The sequence below is a fragment of the Dermochelys coriacea genome, chromosome 10, assembly GCF_009764565.3.
Source record: "Dermochelys coriacea isolate rDerCor1 chromosome 10, rDerCor1.pri.v4, whole genome shotgun sequence".
In the NCBI taxonomy this organism is placed as follows: Eukaryota; Metazoa; Chordata; order Testudines; family Dermochelyidae; genus Dermochelys; species Dermochelys coriacea.
In genome coordinates, this window is record NC_050077.1 from 69,898,984 (window position 1) to 69,917,379 (window position 18,396).

Genomic DNA, 18,396 nt, shown 5'->3' on the forward strand with positions numbered 1-18,396 from the left:
TAAAAGAAAGATCCTCCTTTCTTCTTCACTTCTAACTAGACCTTTGTGCAATTGCCAGAGCCACTGACCTTCAAGAAAATGACTGACTTCCTCTTGAGCGTGACAATGCTACTGCTAAATTGACTACATGGGTTGTTGCATAGCAACAAGAGGCATTTCTTCCTTGAGAACTGAATTTGACTTTTGTGCATTGCTCTCTGCCCCTGCCATTTTGGAATGATAAAGACCAAAATCAAACCAGTTGTCTCCTGTAGCAACGCTGAGCCATCAAGATAAGCACACCAGGTCATTTTTAAGCACCTGATAGATTTTCCAACGCATCCTTAGCACAAAACTACCATCACAATTGTCAGCTACAGTGGCAGTCTTAGCAGAGAATGAATGGGTATGAAAGCTGAACTCCCCACTCATACATAGAGCTGGGTGATTGGTTTCAGAGGGGTAGCCATGTTAGTCTGTATCAGCAAAAACAATGAGGAGTCCTTGTGGCGCCTTGGAGACTAACAAATTTATTTGGGCATAAGCTTTTGTGGGCTATAACCCACTTCATCAGATGCATGGAGTGGAAAATACAATAGGTAGCTATAAATATACAGCATAAGAAAAGATGGGAGTTGCCTTACCAAGTGGGGGGTTAGTGCTAACTAGGCCAATTCAAGTAGAGTGGATGTGGCCCATTTCCAACCGTTGACAAGAAGGGGTGAATATTAACAGAGGGAAAATTACTTTTTTTGCCAGCAATGCCCCCTGCCATGTACATTGGCCAAACCGGACAGTCTCTGTGCAAAAAAATAAATGGACACAAATCAGAAAACAAGAATTGTAACATTCAAAAACCAGTAGGAGAGCACTTCAATCTCCCTGGACACTCAATAACAGACTTAAAAGTGGCCATTTTTCAACCAAAAAAACTTCAAAACCAGACTTCAACGAGAAACTGCAGAACTGGAATTAAATTTGTAAACTTGACACCATCAAATTAGACTCTGAATAAAGACTGGGAGAGGCTGAAATAATTTTCCCTCTGTTGATACTCACACCTTCTTGTCAACCGTTGGGAATGAGACTCATTCACCATGATTGAATTGGCCTTGTTAGCACTACAAACAGTAATTTCCCATCTGTTGTCCTTTGTATCCAGGTTCAAGAACTCAGAAAGTCATATAGCCTGTAATCAAAGGAAAGGTCTAATGCTCCTGGTCTATCATAACTTGGCTTAGGGCTGGTGGGGACCTGAATCACCCGACTCAGTCAACCAAGGCCTAAGTCAGCTGTTACAGTATCATTCTAGCACAACACTCACTTAAAAAAAAAAAAGCCAGCAAAACTTTGATCCACCCACGCACTCTTCTGTCCATTCTGATGGTTTTAATTTGTTTTGCTTTCCCCTTGTAGTCAGACTCAGTGTTTTGAAGCACACAGACGTGAATTGCCATCTGCATTTTTTTGTTTTCTGAATAAAAACATCAGTTTCTTTGCCCAGACTTGAATCTTTGGTCTGTAGCTGACCTTTCCCTTAGTAATTCCTCTTCAGGATTGGGTTTTCAGACTGATAACTGTTGCATTTTGCACACATGCAAATCTGATCTCACACAAACAGGTGAATACTTCATTTCTGTAGTAAGCTTCCCTTTTGGGGCACAGTGACAAGCAGATTTTTTCGGAATTAGGAGCCTTTCATAAAACACACACTAAAGAATTCCATTTCCAACACAGGTTTTCTAAAGAGCTAGGAGAAGAAAGGAGTGCAGCTCCATTTGAAAGCTATTGTCAGAACAGGAGTACTTTCAGTTTGGGAAACAGATTAATTAATTGGAGATGGATGGTCTTGTGGTCAATGCACCAGACAGAGACTCAAAAGCTTCCAGCTCTGCCACAGACTCTTCCAGGATATGTTTACACTACAATAAAAAACCCACAACTGACTTCTGCTCACAGGGCTCAGGCTAAGGGGCTGTTTAATTGCAGTGTACACATCCAGGCAAGGGCTGGAACCCAGGCTGTAGGACCCAGTGAGGTGGGAGGTTGCTAGAGTTCAGGTTGCAGCTCAAGCCAGAAAGTCGACACCACAATTAAACAGTTCCTTAGCATGAGCCCAAATCAGATGGCATGGGCCAGCCACAGGTGTCTAATTGAAGTGTAGATGTACCCCCAGTGACTTTGGGCAAATCATTTAGGACCTCATCTAAAACCCACTGAAATGACTACAATTGACTTCAGTGAGCTTTGTATCTCTAGTTCTCAAGTCCCCATGTGTAAAATGGGAGGGGTAATCTGGCTTTCTTCCAGCCTTTTGTCCGTCTTCAGCTCTGCTGCAAGCTCTTCTGGGCAAGAGCGCTCTCTTGCCATGTTTATGTACAGTGCCTAGCACAGGGGAGTTCTGATCTTGCTTGGGGCTGCTCAGTGCTATGGTTATAAAAATGATGGTATAATAGAGCAAGCAATCAGAGAAAGGCCTAAGCAATCTTTTCTAAAGCGAATTCACGCTTTAAGGAATAATAATTCCTTGATAAGACTTTTATATATATATATATGTCTTTTTGACTTTGATTAACAAATAGATATGCAATACAAATAGATACAGGGACGAGTTCACGTTTCCTATGGACAGGAAGTTTCCTATGTATGGTACTCTTCATATTTCATGGCTGGAGTCACTTACAGCCCTGTCCTGCTTCCCTGACATCCAGGTTAAAATTCAAAAAAGTTTTGTTGCAGTTTTCAAATGCAATATACATTCCAACTCATTTGTAAGAGATCTTCAACTAAATCACCGTGGACAATGTTGCTCCTTAGGGACTCTGATAATTCCCTACCTGGCAACACTGCACTCAGTTTTAATCTGTAATACAATAAATATCACATTTTGGGACAGATCAATAATTAGTTGTGGAAGGGAAGGGGGGTGGGGGGCTGCAGGGACATGGATGTGATGCAAAGAAGTGGCTGGGGGAGCTGGAGAGGAATCTGAACATCTTTGCAAATAGTCCTGAAAGACCTGGCATTGGCTTTTAGTAATGGGTTATTTTCACCACCAAAACCCAAAGATACCCCCCAGGATATCAGTATCTCATTGAGATTAGACCATCATCTGGTCAACTGTTTCGCTTGCCTAACCTCCAGAGGAGCATGCCAGCTTGGGTACTGTGTTCACCTAGGTGCGTCTGAGGGCTTTGAATGTGGATTATAGGGAGGGTTGGGCAAAGGCGCACAGCATAACCTGCAGTGAGTCAGGACTGTAGGACCTTGACCAGGGAAGGTGTTTGAGCCTGAAAACCAGGGAGAATAGGCTCCAGGGGAATAGAAAAGACTCAAGCTGCGAGTGGAGCTTGCCAAAGCAGAGAAGAGTTGCAGAGATGAGACTGCAGCAGCAAGGGCAGGGGAGATTGAGCATTGTGATGTGTTTTGGGTCAATAAGAGAGACACTGGGACAAGGGACATGATTAGAAAAAAAAAATCAAACTCTGTGTGGCATTTAAAGGAGCCCCATGAAAGGGGAGATACAGACTGGGCTGCTGCAGAACCACACCTGACCAACAGAGCAGGGTGTCCACCTATACATACCACAATACTAATGCTTCTTCTGCCAGATCTGTGTCCTCTTCTGTGTGTTTTATAGCATCAAGCCCCCTGCATGCTTAACACATGATAATTGCATTAAATAAACTTAAAGTTTCAGGTAAAGGCCCCAGTGTTGATTCTTCTCTGTATACAGCTCAAAAGATACCCTGCTCTGTGATGTTTCCCATCCCCATCCCACCATTTGAGTGCAGAAAAAAATAGTCCCCCCACACTAAGGTGGGCTCACATCATTTTATAAAGATCCAATAACAGTGACAAATATACCATTTGCAGAATTTTCCTGTCTAAAATGCTTCAGTGCGCAAATTAGTATACTGGGGTGCTTCTGATGTATAAGATGATGACTCAATCTTTAGTCTTTATATAGGTAAGAATGCAAAGAATTGTACACAATATTAAAAAAAAAATCTCAGAGTTGAGAAGGACACAAAGCTACATTCCAGGGACAGTGCCACAAAAATCCCAGAAGGACAGAAAAAAGCTTAAGTGCTGCTGATTGACATACTGTGACTCTCCCTTACAGGCAGGCTGTGCAGCTGTTAGATGCCTGCCCTTGACTGCCCTTTCAGGATTCAGTTAATAGGCCTGTAAAGTTTATTAATCCTCTTGGTTTGGGTGGGTGGGTTTTTCTGGTGCTACCTGAATAGATACTCACCTCCAGGAATTCTCTGGCAGCAATGAGACAGTTAAAACCTATACTTGACAATTTAAAGTCATTCCTGTTTTTGAATGGGTCTTCGTGCAACAGTCACTTCTTGATCAACTCTCCAACGTCCACAGAACTTTGAATAATGATTGGAAATAAGGGATTCCTTTTAACAGTTTTATTCTTAAACTATCACTGCTATTAAATATTGGGACAGTTAAGTGGACAAAGCATCCCACTTTCACCACAAGGGCTACAATTTATTTGTTGACACAAATTTACCACAAGCAGTTATGGACAGTTAGCTCTAGCAGGTCACAAGAGGCCCTGCTAATGAGCAGAGCAGAGCAGAGATGAAATGGGTTCTTTATCCCTAAGAGGTTCCCTCGAAGGCCAGAGTTGAAGTTGCTGGCAGAACAATGCAAGGAAAAATGCTACAGCATCCACAATTTTTGCTGAAGTTAGCTAGGGAGATGAACAGTTGCACTACCCTCATGATGCTCCCCAAACATTTCATACCCACATTTATCTCACTGGAAGGAAGTCAAGACTGCCTTAAGGACAAGCTTTTTATGCTAGTACCTGTTCTCTTCTCCAGCTTATTATTATTGTTCATTATTTCTATTATTGTAGAACATCCCAGTCCCACTGAAAGATCAGATCCAACTGCTCTAGGCACTGTACAGGCAAGTAAAATGATGTCTGAAAGTCTAATTTGGGATGTTAGTCCCAGACGTTTTAAATTCCTGCTTTCCCCCTGCCCCCCAAATATACCATTCCCATGTAGATATTATAAAGTGTCAAATCTAGGAACCCCCTGGGCTTGTACTTCCCAGTAATAAAAAGGTTGGAATGAAAATTTAATGTTCACTCAAAATCCTATAAATCTGGGCTAATACATTTTAAATGTAAACCCCAAATCTCTCTGAAACATTGTGTTATGTTCCTTTATGCCTTCTATTGTGACACAGGATGCATACAAATTGCTCTGTAACAGACAACAAGACAGCATGAAGGCTGCCACAGCCCCTTTTGCCTTTAAAATTGTATGGATGCACTAGATATTGCTATAAAACCCTCTTATCTGGTCTCAAAAGCTGTGCCTCTTCATTCTTTCATTACGAAGACCCAGTGGATTGCTTACTTAGCATACACCAGAGGCTATAGATAGGGCGAGCAGTCACTGCAACCAGAAAGCCCCAGTACAGAACGAATGCCATTACCCTCAACATGCAGATACTTTGGAGCTGAATTGTGTGGAAGAGAGAAACCCTCCAGGTGACAAAACCATGCGTGGCTGAAAAGAACAGCCACTGCCACTCAGCTGAAAAAGCAATGCAGTAAGTGACTCTGATATTGCAGCAGGCACAGATGGTTTCCTCCGATTAGTTAGGAATTGAAGATCCGCAGCTTTTTTTTGAGAGAGAGAGTCTACAGTCCAGGAGCAGCATCAGAGTTCTGTGAATGTCTCATAGTTCTCTTGATTCACAAACTGAGACGACCAAATTTAACTGATATGCACTGATGCTAATGCATACATCTTATATTGTGCGTGTGTATATTGCAGAGGAGGAGTGTTTGCTGTATGGTTCTGTGCTGAACTAGTACTGTTAGCTTTGTCATGCTTTTCTATAGTCATTTTGACAGTGATTAATGGAGGGATGTCACTTAACATGATAGTGCACACCTCTATATTACATTATAAATTGTAATTTATATGCTGGGGTGCAGGTTATTTTCCATGCTACCACTTTAATGTTTAGATTTAGAGGGACTTTGACTGGCAAGTGTTAAGTTGTTTGTTGCAACTATCAATATGAATGGACACAATAATTTTGACTTGAGTGGTTAGGTCTAGTTTGTGATAAAATACTAAAGATAATTGGTTTAAGTAGCAGCTGATTTTTGTTGGTAAATACTTGCAAGCTGTACTTAGTCATACTGTATCTTTGTGTTTTTATAAATTCAGATGTTCTTCTGATCCCACATTCTGCAGTAAGAGACTGTGTAATTTATAACATGTAGCTGTGTAATAGCATGATTTGAAATTTAGTTTATAATGAGACAGAATTTGTTTCTCATTTTGCAAGTATTAGAAGAGGAGGAGTTTGGGTTATAATCATAGGCCTTGATTAGAAACTCAGTTAATCTTTAGAGAAAGATTCAACTGCACATCTTAAAATTTGTTAATTTAGGGCTAATTCTGAGCTGCATTTTTCTTGATGCCGATTTATTCTGTATTTTGTGGGGTTCTGGCTTTAGATATATTCAAATCTGGCTATTGCAGTCACCACTGCCATTTTGGGTTGTGAAAAAAAGTTTAGCAAATATAAAAGGCATTATTTTAAAGAGTTAAAGTGTTATCAATTAATTCTAGTTAGAGAAGCAAAAAGAAGAAAGTCAAGGAAAGTGTGGGCCCCTTACTGAATGAGGGAGGCAACCTAGTGACAGAGGATGTGGAAAAGGCTAACGTACTCAATGCTTTTTTTGCCTCTGTCTTCACAAACACGGTCTGCTCCCAGACTACTGCACTGGGCAGCACAGCATGGGGAGGAGGTGAGCAGCCCTCAGTGGAGAAAGAAGTGGTTTGGGACTATTTAGAAAAGCTGGACGAGCACAAGTCCATGGGGCCGGATGCGCTGCATCTGAGAATGCTAAAGGTGTTGGCGGATGTGATTGCAGGAGTTGGCGGATGTGATTGCAGCGCCATTGGCCATTATCTTTGAAAACTCATGGCGATCGGGGGAGGTCCTGGATGACTGGAAAAAGGCTAGTGTAGTGCCCATCTTTAAAAAAGGGAAGGAGGAGAATCCTGGGAACTACAGGCCAGTCAGCCTTACCTCAGTCCCTGGAAAAAATCATGGAGCAGATCCTCAAGGAATCAATTCTGAAGCACTTACAGGAGAGGAAAGTGATCAGGAACAGTCAGCATGGATTCACCAAGGGCAAGTCATGCCTGACTAATCTAATTGCCTTCTTTGATGAGATAAATGGCTCTGTGGATGAGGGGAAAGCAGTGGACGTGTTGTTCCTTGACTTAAGCAAAGCTTTTGACACGGTCTCCCACAGTATTCTTGCCAGCAAGTTAAAGAAATATGGGCTGGATGAATGGACTATAAGGTGGATAGAAAGTTGTCTAGATTGTCGGGCTCAATGGTTAGTGATCAATGGCTCCATGTCTAGCTGGCAGCAGGTATCAAGTGGAGTGCCCCAAGAGTCAGTTCTCAGGACAGTTTTGTTCAATATGTTCATAAATGATCTGGAGGATGGTGTGGATTGCACCCTCAGCAAGTTTGCAGATGACACTAAACTGGGAGGAGAGGTAGATACGCTGGAGGGTAGGGATAGGATACAGAGGGCCCTAGACAAATTAGAGGATTGGGCCAAAAGAAATCTGATGAGGTTCAACAAGGACAAGTGCAGAGTCCTGCACTTAGGATGGAAGAATCTCATGCACTGCTACAGACTAGGGACCGAATGGCTAGGCAGCAGTTCTGCAGAAAAGGACCTAGGGGTTACAATAGATGAGAAGCTGGATATGAGTCAACCGTGTGCCCTTGTTGCCAAAAAGGCCAATGGCATTTTGGGATGTATAAGTAGGGGCATTGCCAGCAGATCGAGGGACGTGATCGTTCCCCTCTATTCAACATTGGTGAGGCCTTATCTGGAGTACTGTGTCCAGTTTTGGGCCCCACACTACAAGAAGGATGTGGAAAACGTCCAGCAGAGGGCAAGAAAAATGATTAGGGGACTGGAACACATGACTTATGATGAGAGGCTGAGGGAACTGGGATTGTTTAGTCTGCGGAAGAGAAGAATGAGGCGGGATTTGATAGCTGCTTTCAACTACCTGAAAGGGGGTTCCAAAGAGGATGGATCTAGACTGTTCTCAGTGGTAGCAGATGACAGAACGAGGAGTAATGGTCTCAAGTTGCAGTGGGGGAAGTTTAGGTTGGATATTAGGAAAAACTTTTTCACTAGGAAACACTGAATGCGTTACCTAGGGAGGTGGTGGAATCTCCTTCCTTAGAAGTTTTTAAGGTCAGGCTTGACAAAGCCCTGGCTGGGATGATTTAGTTGGGGATTGGTCCTGCTTTGAGCAGGGGGTTGGACTAGATGACCTCCTGAGGTCCCTTCCAACCCTGATAGTCTATGAAACCATTGAGTCAAATGTTAACATTAAGCAGCTGTGAGGTCTTGTTAAAAAAGCCACTAAATTTAAACACTTAACTTTGGTCTAAGAGTTATTGTCTATTGTCTGAACTACTGGAAAATGAAGTTCCTCAGAATATAAAAGAGAAAAATATCCGGTTCATTTACTTTATCATGTTAGTTCTGTAAAAATTTCAGTGTAAACCAATATTTACTGGGAATTATAGTGTTCCAATGACATGACTGAAGTAAAGTTTTTGTTGAAATATTTTATACATGGATATTGTTTTAAGCATAGATGTTTTAGCCTTAGGCAAAAATGAAGAAACTGAGAAATACATTGAAATTACAATTGAGGGGTATCAGGCCTTTATTCTCAGATGTAATGTACATAAATCTTACTGTTCCCACCCCACACACACACGCTTAAGTAGGCATACAGCTGGTTTTTAGATCTGCTCCCTCTGAGAAGGCAATCTAGAGAATTTTCTCCTTCCAGTCTAGGCGGCCTGTGACATATGGTACAGTCAGGATAAAGTCATTAAGATGACTAATTAATAAGTTAAAGTTATTCCTCAGTAATAGTACAACGAACTGTCAAGAGGGACAAATCTGCAATTAGAAGGGACTGCATCTAAAGCTACTTCCCCACTTCCCTGCCCCCTTCTGTTTACAGAACTTGATAGTGCTTCCAGCCCCTCTTGTCTAAAGCCCTGAGTCAAAGCCTCCCAGAGTCTTTCAACTAATGTGTTTTGGATCAGAGTCTTTGTTACTTTGAGATCCTGTTATAGAAAATGAATCCATAATCTCTGCATAGTTGCCCAGCAATGAACTTGGAACATAAGAGGGTTAAATAGCTAAAGGCCTTGAATGTGCCTTATAAAAGCTTAGTATTGGTTAACTATCCTGTATGAACAGTAGTTATTTCATCTGTAGTGAGAATGAATTTAAGCACACCCAGCCTTGACACTACCACCAGACTCATTTTGTGGTGAACTTTGCTGAAAGTGAGACGGTTTTCCAAATGTTTTCCCTAAAAACAAAATTTGGGAGTGGGATGATGAGAAAATGCAAATAAGAGCTGATATTGGGAAGATACTATATTTGTAGCGACAGTCACAGGAGGACATTGGATTCAAGTGACAATTACATGGAAGCATGAAAACTGCTGAGGGTCTTTAAGTGTCCTGAACTGTGAATTTATTGGTGGAAATAAATTAATTGACATGTTAAATGTGAAATCCAATTCATCTGCTGTGTAGAATAAGAATATTGAGTGTAAGTGCTTTAATTTCTGCTTTACATCCTTTAAAAACAACTTTAAGGTCAAACTTAGCAAAAGCCCTGACTCATAGGCTGAATTAACTTTCTCCCATTTACAACTTTTACACTGGAGAAAGATACAAAGGAATGTTTCCCTGGTTTAACTTTCCTAATAGTTAGTTGTAGTAATTGATCAGCATCATTTAAATCACTAATCAACATCATTTAAGGTAATCAAGTCACAGTAACTTTTTGAAGGGTATTTTCCTATAGCTATATCCCTTTACCACTTGTTTCATTTGCAGATGCACTGAAATAGATGCTCACATACAACATGAAATGTGACAGCACCATCCTGTGGTTGGTGAACCAAATACCTGAACCAAAACCTCCACTACAAAAAAAACACAAAGAGCATACAGCAGTTGGATCTATATGCTCAATAATTTCAAAGTGCAATTTAAAGGAGACATGTCCCATTTGCACCTGAAGCCAATGGCACAGAAAATGCAATAAAATATATAATAGTCAGTATATTGTCAAGGGACATACTTGACTATATTCTAACAGTTTTTCATAGCATTTTTAGTAGAGCTGTCATTCTTCATTCCTGCAAGGATGAAGAATATTTGAAAGTAATATGCCCTAAAACATAGCACACATTTTCCAACAAAATAAAAAAGGTGACAAACAGTTTTCCTCCCCCCACCCCCCATTCTGTTATTCAAAGCTTCTGGATAGTTTAACTGTCTAGATACTCTTAAATGTGTATAATTGTTCTCATTTATGAAAGAAAATGGCTTGGAACTTTCATTATTCTAGACTGCTGTGATCCAGGGGTTATTTCAATCAGACCCCTCCAGTGTATTTCGCAAAACATCTTCAAATACTGGAGCCAGTGCTTCAAGCATCATTTAGGAAGAAATGTAATTAAATATCAAAGGTAATTGTTTGCTACTCCATATTAGCTACTGTTCACAACATGCGTTCCTCTCCCCCACACTGATGGGCAATATTTTTAGACAGCTGAAACGCTGGATTTCCTCTCTCTCTCTCTCTCTCTCACACACACACACACACACACACACACACACACACAGAGTCCCCAGACCTACAGTGCATGAAGAGCAGTGCACTATATTTGAGGAGGTTAAAGGGGTAAGATAGCAGTGTTTAGGAAGTGCTCTGACTGAGCTGGTTTGTGCAGTTTTTTTTTAAACAAATTTACTCCTCCTTCCTAATGCAAGTATTAACATAGCTATAAAGTAATGTATATACATCACTGCAACTGGAAGTGAGCCAAATGATACTAGCAGGACCAGAGTCAGGATCTTCCCCAATGACATACTCTAGGGCAGAGGAAACTAAACCTCTAGATCAGATGTATATTGGAGAAAGAAAAGCAGTTTGACTCCAGTCTTTTTAAACTAACTTGTACACGTTTACCAAGTGACAATTGCCACAGGGATAGTGTGGTATCAAACAGGTTAATAATAATTGGTGGGCTGGGAAGGGAGCTGATCTCATGTAGTGAAAAAGTTACAGAATTGCAAACCCCAAGCATTCAAACTCAAATCAGATTGTCTTAATCACATGATTTTAAAAAATACATTTTGCATTTTTTATTTGCCTTCTGGTTTTTGAACCTGTAGGATTTGTTTTCAAGCTTTTCTCCACAGGCCGGAAGACTAGAAAATTACTTTAATTTTTTTTGAAATCATCACCCAAAAACATGACTTCAGAAGCTGGGGCTTTAAAAAAGCCACCATCTATCACAAGACTCATAATAATATTATGAAAGCTGGAAATGTAGAGTGAGATGATCCCTGTATTAAACAATTCACATTTACAGAAGTTTAAAGAGTTTCCCTTTTGCAGCTTTGCCTTCAAGTCTTTTAGCAATGCAAGAATCTCCTGTGATAAGAAACTATAGAATTTTCCTCTCTGCTTCTCTTGAGCCATCAGCTAATCCTTTTTCAGGATCAGGACTGAAGTCAGCTATTGAGTTCACCTTATCAAAAGTTGCAATGACCTGCTCAACAAAGAACAGATAGTGGTGGTATTTGGTCCTTATCTAAAATCTATTTTGTTACAGGATTCTTTTGCTACTTTTAAAAAGATCTCTTTCTTCTTCTCCCTTCCCCAACCACTTAGTTTTTTCCTTCAGTGTGTTGACCAGATATCATTATCACCAGCTGTTCAGCTTACCTCTGCATTATGTTATCTACTCAGGCCACTTGCCCTCTATCATATCATACATATTACAGCATCAACAATGAGAGAGACAAGGAGGGCGAGGTAATTCTTTTATTGGACCAACTTCTGTTCGTGATATTAAATAAAATGAAGATTACCTCACCCATTCGTCTATCTAATACCCTGGAACTGACACAGCTACAACTACACTAGATTAATGATTGTCACTGGGTATGACAGTATCTATATATTTTGGGAAGAAGCAGATTCTCATTTGCAAAGAGCACCTGCCTTCAAATCATGTTCTCAATGCTGAAATTTGAGTAGCAAGTTTTTTAAAGAAAAAAATGTCTGGAGAACAGCAACAGATTAATAAGCACATTCCTGCAATTAAGAAGTTTCTTACTAATTGTTGCTATAAAGGAGTTTATTCTCAGCACTATGTGACCATAGGGCTTGATCCAAAGTCCACTGATGGCAATGGAGAGATTCCTATTGACTTTGGATCAGACCTTAGAGTTCCATTAAAGTATATTGAGAACTTTTTTTTTTAAAGTAACTAGGAACCATTTTCATCTGCAGAAATTATGCTGATTGTGGCTTGATCCGGTTGGGAAGCCAGACATGGTATAGAATCCGATCTTGCAAACCCTTACAGACATGAGTAGTCCTTATTCACAATTATCTCTGTTGACAAGAGTGCAATTTGCAAGGCAATGTAACATTTGCAGAATACAGGTCATAGTGGGCTAAGATGTTATGTGGCATCCTAAATTTCCAGTGTTATTAGTACTATCAATGATTCAGTTTAAGCCTACTAAAGAAAAGCCATAGTACAAGCTCAGGACATTCTGTTAAAGTTCTTAATTTTTAAATTGATCTAACAACATATGACTTTAAATGTACTGTCTCTGGACATTTTGTGTACCACTGCTGCACAGTTAGGGACTTCAAATCAACTGTCCTCTAGACAGCCTTAGCTCTCTCATATTGCAGGCCACTGAAATCAGCCAGCAAGGGCACCTTTCTTTTATTAGCAAAATCTCAGTTTTTAAAGTTTGGGAGGGTAAGCACATAGTGTCTCCTAAAAGTAAAGAGGCATTTTAGATCAGAAATCAGTGTTTAAAAAGGAAATAAAGCTGCATCTGTTTAAAAAAAGAAAACAAATATGTTGGTTTCAGTCAGGAATTGCCAAAAGGCAATTACTACTTTATAAAAGGAAAAGCAACATGTCACCTTAATGGATTCCAGCTGGATGTGTTTGTCTATCGTGAAGAAAGCAGCTGACCATTACAGCAGGCAGGTCAGGAGAAGAGTGACATTTATGCACCACTTCATCCCAAGTCTCCATGGCAGACCACAAAGTAGTCAGAGGAAAGGCTGGTACCCCAGTACCATTTGTTGCCTTTCTGGCCTCCAATGTTTCAGGGGCTAGGGTAGTCTTGCTATATTCTCCCTGAGTGTGTTGAAACATGGCTGTGAGGCGGTGTTCTGTATAAAGTCTACAGGGAACATAACCACCATGAAAATCCATCCACGAAAACAAGAGCTAGAATGATAACAACTTGCAGTTTTTTTCATCCTGATCCTTCCTGCAGTTAATCCTTCAGCTAGAAATGAGCCAGGATTAAGCCACCTGGGTTGCATGAGTCCGTGTTAGACAGATATATATAAAAATAGAGAGAGAGAGAGAGAGAGAGTGTGTGTGTGTGTGTGTGTGTGTGTGTGTGTGTGTGTGTGTGTGTGTGTGTGTAAAAAACACACAGGCTCAATCCTCAGCATTTCCTTTGGCTGTACAGCTAAAAAGCTATGCTACAGAGACAGCCGAGGATTCCCCCGATCCAAAGAAACTTTCAAGTTATGCAAAGCTAGTGTTACTGGCTCTACACCATCCATTCCCTCATCCACAAAATATCAGGGGACTATCAGCCAACAAGCCAACAGAGTAAGATGCACAAAGCTCTTCTAGATCCTTTGCAGGTGGCTTGCCTGCCTGCCTGCAGCTAGGGCAACTTTCAGCAACCCCCAAGCTGCTCTAAGTTCCAGCCACTTTTCCTCACATCTTCTCAGCTGTGCAAAGGGAACATTCATTGTAGGGGGAAAAAGTGAAGGAAAAAAACCCCCCAACTCCCCCCCACCCCAAGCTCTTGGGTGAAATCTGGCTCCACTGAAGACAGCGGAAGAGCTGGTTAGAATGAAGTGAGCAGTTGTCTATTAAAAAATGCAACCTTTGCAATGACAGGACTGGTCATTGAAAGTTTGTTTTGGAGGGAAAAAACGTTCAGACAAATGTTGAAACATCCTGTTTTGACTTGTCATTCAAAGTGACTTTCAAAATTGTTACAATTTTGAATGGTAACATATAAGGATATATTTTAAAAGTCAAAAACAAACAAAATTTCAGGGGAGTGATGTTTTTCCTGAAGAATTATTTTGGGTTTTGTTACAAATCAGAAAAGGCTAGTTCTGAAATCTTGCGTAAAACAATTTGTCCTCCATACAGCTCCAATCAAGAGAGAAACTTCCATTGATTTCAATGGAGTCAGGATTCTGCGCCATGTGTTGATGTTATGCTTTCAGATTACACTTAATTGGGTGGCCACCAGCTCAGTGTGAACACACTTGACCTAACTAAGACTTTTCCCGGTGCTGTTACCTTTCCTTATTCCACAGTATATTTACATACAGGGTTAAATTCTGCCCTCAGATATACAGGTACAATTTCTACTTAGTTTGCTGGGGCAAGCTTCTGTCCCAAGTTAAAGTCAACGGGATTGCATTGATGAGACTGAGGGTAGAACTTGGCTTAACTGGATTTGCAACTGTATAACTGGGGGTAGAGTTTGACCTTCTGTTGTCCTTTGACAGACAAAATACACAAGCTGTCTTTTGTTCTTTAGTCCTGAGATGCACATTTCACTGAACTGTCAGTATCTAGCATTTTGTGGTCTGCATAAAATAAATCCATCAACATTGTTAATTTCCTTGTTCTTATGCCATGCCCTGCAGACTAGTAAATTCCTTCTTCAGCTGGAGTTACTATAGCACATTTTCCACTCCTCGCCTCATATATTTGAAAAAGCTGCAGTGCATTGACCCTTTCTTGTTCCTGTCTTGAAAGAAATTCAGATTCTCTCTTCCTCCTGGCCTTACTCCAGACCGAGTTCCAGTGGAATCGGAAATTATCACCACATCTTTCTCTTTTCCCGTTAACAGGTATATCTCATTCTTTTGTTTGCTTGTACCTCTTTGAGGTTAATAGTTTCCTGTCAGATTTACAAAAAACATGGCTTTAATGGAAGAGTGGATTCCAAGACTACAGTATTTCTGTGTTTGAAATATTTGGATCTGTCACAGGTGCATAAGCCAAAGTCTGGTTGCTCTATTTACCACTTTTAACAACCTTATCTATCTGTAGATAGAAAGGGGAGCTACCTGACCTATGGGTACACATTGTTATGTCACTCCAGTGCTCTGGGCTCAGAATTAAGGTTTATAATATAAAAACATAGGCCAAATTCTTCCCTTATAACATCCCCAATACTCCATTGGTGTCAATAGGATCACATGGTTATATCAGAGGGCAATACTGGGCTGCATTTTACTTCTAATGCATGTTGGTTTCAGGTTAAAATCAACAGCCAAATAGAGGAAAAGCTTCCCCCTTTCCTCCCCCCACCCCCAAAAAATCTATGCATGAGATCTTCCTGCACTGACTATAGAGCTTATTCTGGTAAAAAGCTTTCCTTCGCATCCACACAATGCATAACCACAAGAATGCATATGTGAATCTTTATTTACTCTGTACAATAGATGGAAATACTTACTTTTGCCCTAAATAACTCTAACAAGGCTCTATTGGCCACTTTGCATGCTGAATGAGATACCAAGCCCAGCTTTGTAATACACCTTCCAATGAAGCTGGGGCCTCCTAGTACACTTTGAAACCTTGGCCATTCAGAAGCTCACTTTCCAGGAAGCTGCTGCAGAATCCATTCATATTCTGGCAGTAGCAAAGCAATTTAAACAAGCAGATTTGGCAGCTAAAGGGGAGGTTTTTGTGGTGTCGACACCTTCCTAAAATTGAAGATTGAAAGAGATCTGGCAAGGCTTATGAAGAAGTAATCTTAAATCTCCTATTTCCCACATCCAACCTGGCTTAAAGAATTCTTTGAAAGGTTCCCCATATTCAGAAGTCGCATGGGTAGATGAGTAACTCACAGCATTGCCTTTGCTCTAAGTTACTGCACAATGCTCTCTCTCTAGCTGTAGACAGTTTATTGAACCGTAATTTTTTTCGTTGCTTTGTGACTGATTTCCGCATTCCCCACTACTGCCCAACAAAGCTAATGAAACTTTAAACAACATAGTGTATGGAAAATTAATGTGGGTAGCTTTGGAGGGTTGAAAAGGAAGCAACTATGCCTGCTATTAAGTTATGCAAATTAAAACGAGTAATGCTAGCCATCATACCTCAGAACATGGCCTCAGGATGGGGAAGTGCACTATTGCTTTGCTAATATTTTTGATATTTGCAGCTGAATTTTCCCCAGCAGATTTCCAGCTTGCACGATGGAAATATTGCCTCAAGTTTACAGATACTCTTATTTATACGTGGACATCGATGTGTAGCTTAAGCAAGCACCAGCAAAGCGTGAATGCCCAATGCTGCTCACAATTAACCGCAGAGAAGCAAATTACATTGGCACTGTAGGCAAGATTGTAAGTTGGTAACAATGGGATATTCAAGGAAATTAAAACTGTATAGTTAAAGTCACATTTGCTTATTTGCTTAGGGACTGGCATTTTTTCCTTCTTTGGCGGTGTAATTTAATCATGTTCATGTTTTGACACCTGGGGCCAAATTCAGAGGTCACTTAATTGACAGCATAGCTGCATGTTGGTAAGAAGGGCAGAAGGAGGTATAATAAGATGAGCAAAAACCAAGAAACTAGTAGATCCCCTCAGCTTACCTAATGTTACCTTAGGTTCTCCCTATTATTCTACATCCACTTCCTGCACTCAATGTACAAGTTACACATATTGACACTGACTTATCAATGTCTACAGTAATTTAGGCCACCATTTACATCACTTCTGAATTAGGCATTGGCATTTACTATTTTATTGTGGCATTCCAATAATGGGCCACAGAACCACATGACAATTGGAGGATATCCAAGCCTGTGCTGATCTCAATTAATGAAATAGCACAAAATTTTTATTTTATATATATATTTCCCATGGAGCAACTGACCTTGCTTTAGGGATCAAGGATTCCTCAAAATGGTTTAGCTGCAGCTGGAAAAAAGTCTGAAATTAAAGGTTGATCAGTGTTACAAAAGAACTACTGACAGATCACACAATAGACAAACTCCAGAAAATTTTGCTTCTCAGAAATAGGGACACCATTTATATAGTAGCATTCACAAAGCTGCTGTTATTCATTATGAACTTGAACTTCAATTTTCACAATTGAACATAAACACTAAACAATATGACATTCCCCCTAAACTGTACTGATTTCCTGAAACTGGTACAGAACACAGAAGTACAATATATAAATCACAATCTGCTTATTAGCCTAATTTGAAAAGACTCTGTGTGCGTGTCCATTCACCTTTATTTGGTTAAAATAAAAGTTTGACCTCTGACCATAAATCAAAGCTTAAACCTCACAGCTTCTATGTTCCCATATTAACATTTGAGACAGACATTCTAGTTAAGCTTGTCAGCAGTTCTATTACATACCTCATTTTCTAGAGTTTGTTCTCATACTGGCTGCATCTGAAACTTGAGATCTCAGATTCCAGTTTATATATTTATATATTTTTCTAAAATCGTGTAAATCTCCAACAATTAGCTATTGTTTTGTAACATACAAAAACATACAAAAATAATCCTGAAAGCCAAGCCACAATTGTCACCTTGTGACAGGGCATTGTCCCGCTCCTGTCTCTTTCCTAGCCACAAACTGCTTCAAAACCTTCTTCTGGTCAAACATCATATGCAATTTATTTAGTGTTCTTCCCACCATCCTTACAAACTTGCACAGCTCTGTATATAGATACACTCCTTAGCTTACACTCCTTCACTCAATCAGCCAAGGAAGAGAGGAGACAGACGGTATCTTTCTCCTTGAGAAGTCTCTCCTGGCTCTGACTTCCAAAAGCCTGCCAGTCTCTCCTTGCCTCCTGAGCACTTCCTTACTGAGCCTTTTCTACTTTCTGGGCCAGTTAGCCTTTTGGGCTCTCCTCAATCCAATATATCAACTGTGCACAGCTTTTCTCCTCAGGTTTATTCTGGTGAGATTTACTTGATGATAAAGTAATCAGAGTGCTGGTATAACTGCTGTTGCCCAACACTGTCACACCAGAAATAACTAACGTTTCTTCAGTTAAAGAATTCTACTTTATGTTAAATAAGAACAAAATGGAAATATTTAATGCTCAGGTAGGAAAATTTCAAACGAGACATCCAACTAGCCAAGCTAAAAGTGCAAATTAGCTTTATTGCACATCTAATTGGACATGCAGTTGCTATGGTTACAATGGAGA

The 18,396-nt window shown here is 40.3% G+C and overlaps 1 protein-coding gene across 1 annotated transcript in view; it reads left to right on the forward strand.

The window, feature by feature from the left end:
- The first annotated feature begins 5,091 nt into the window (after positions 1 to 5,091).
- The window catches only part of CTXND1 (cortexin domain containing 1), a 46,406-nt gene continuing 33,101 nt past the window's right edge, over positions 5,092 to 18,396 (forward strand). The window contains exon 1 of the mRNA XM_043493979.1: positions 5,092 to 5,568. The gene's annotated coding sequence lies outside the window, so the exon portion shown is untranslated. The remainder of the gene's footprint in view (positions 5,569 to 18,396) is intronic.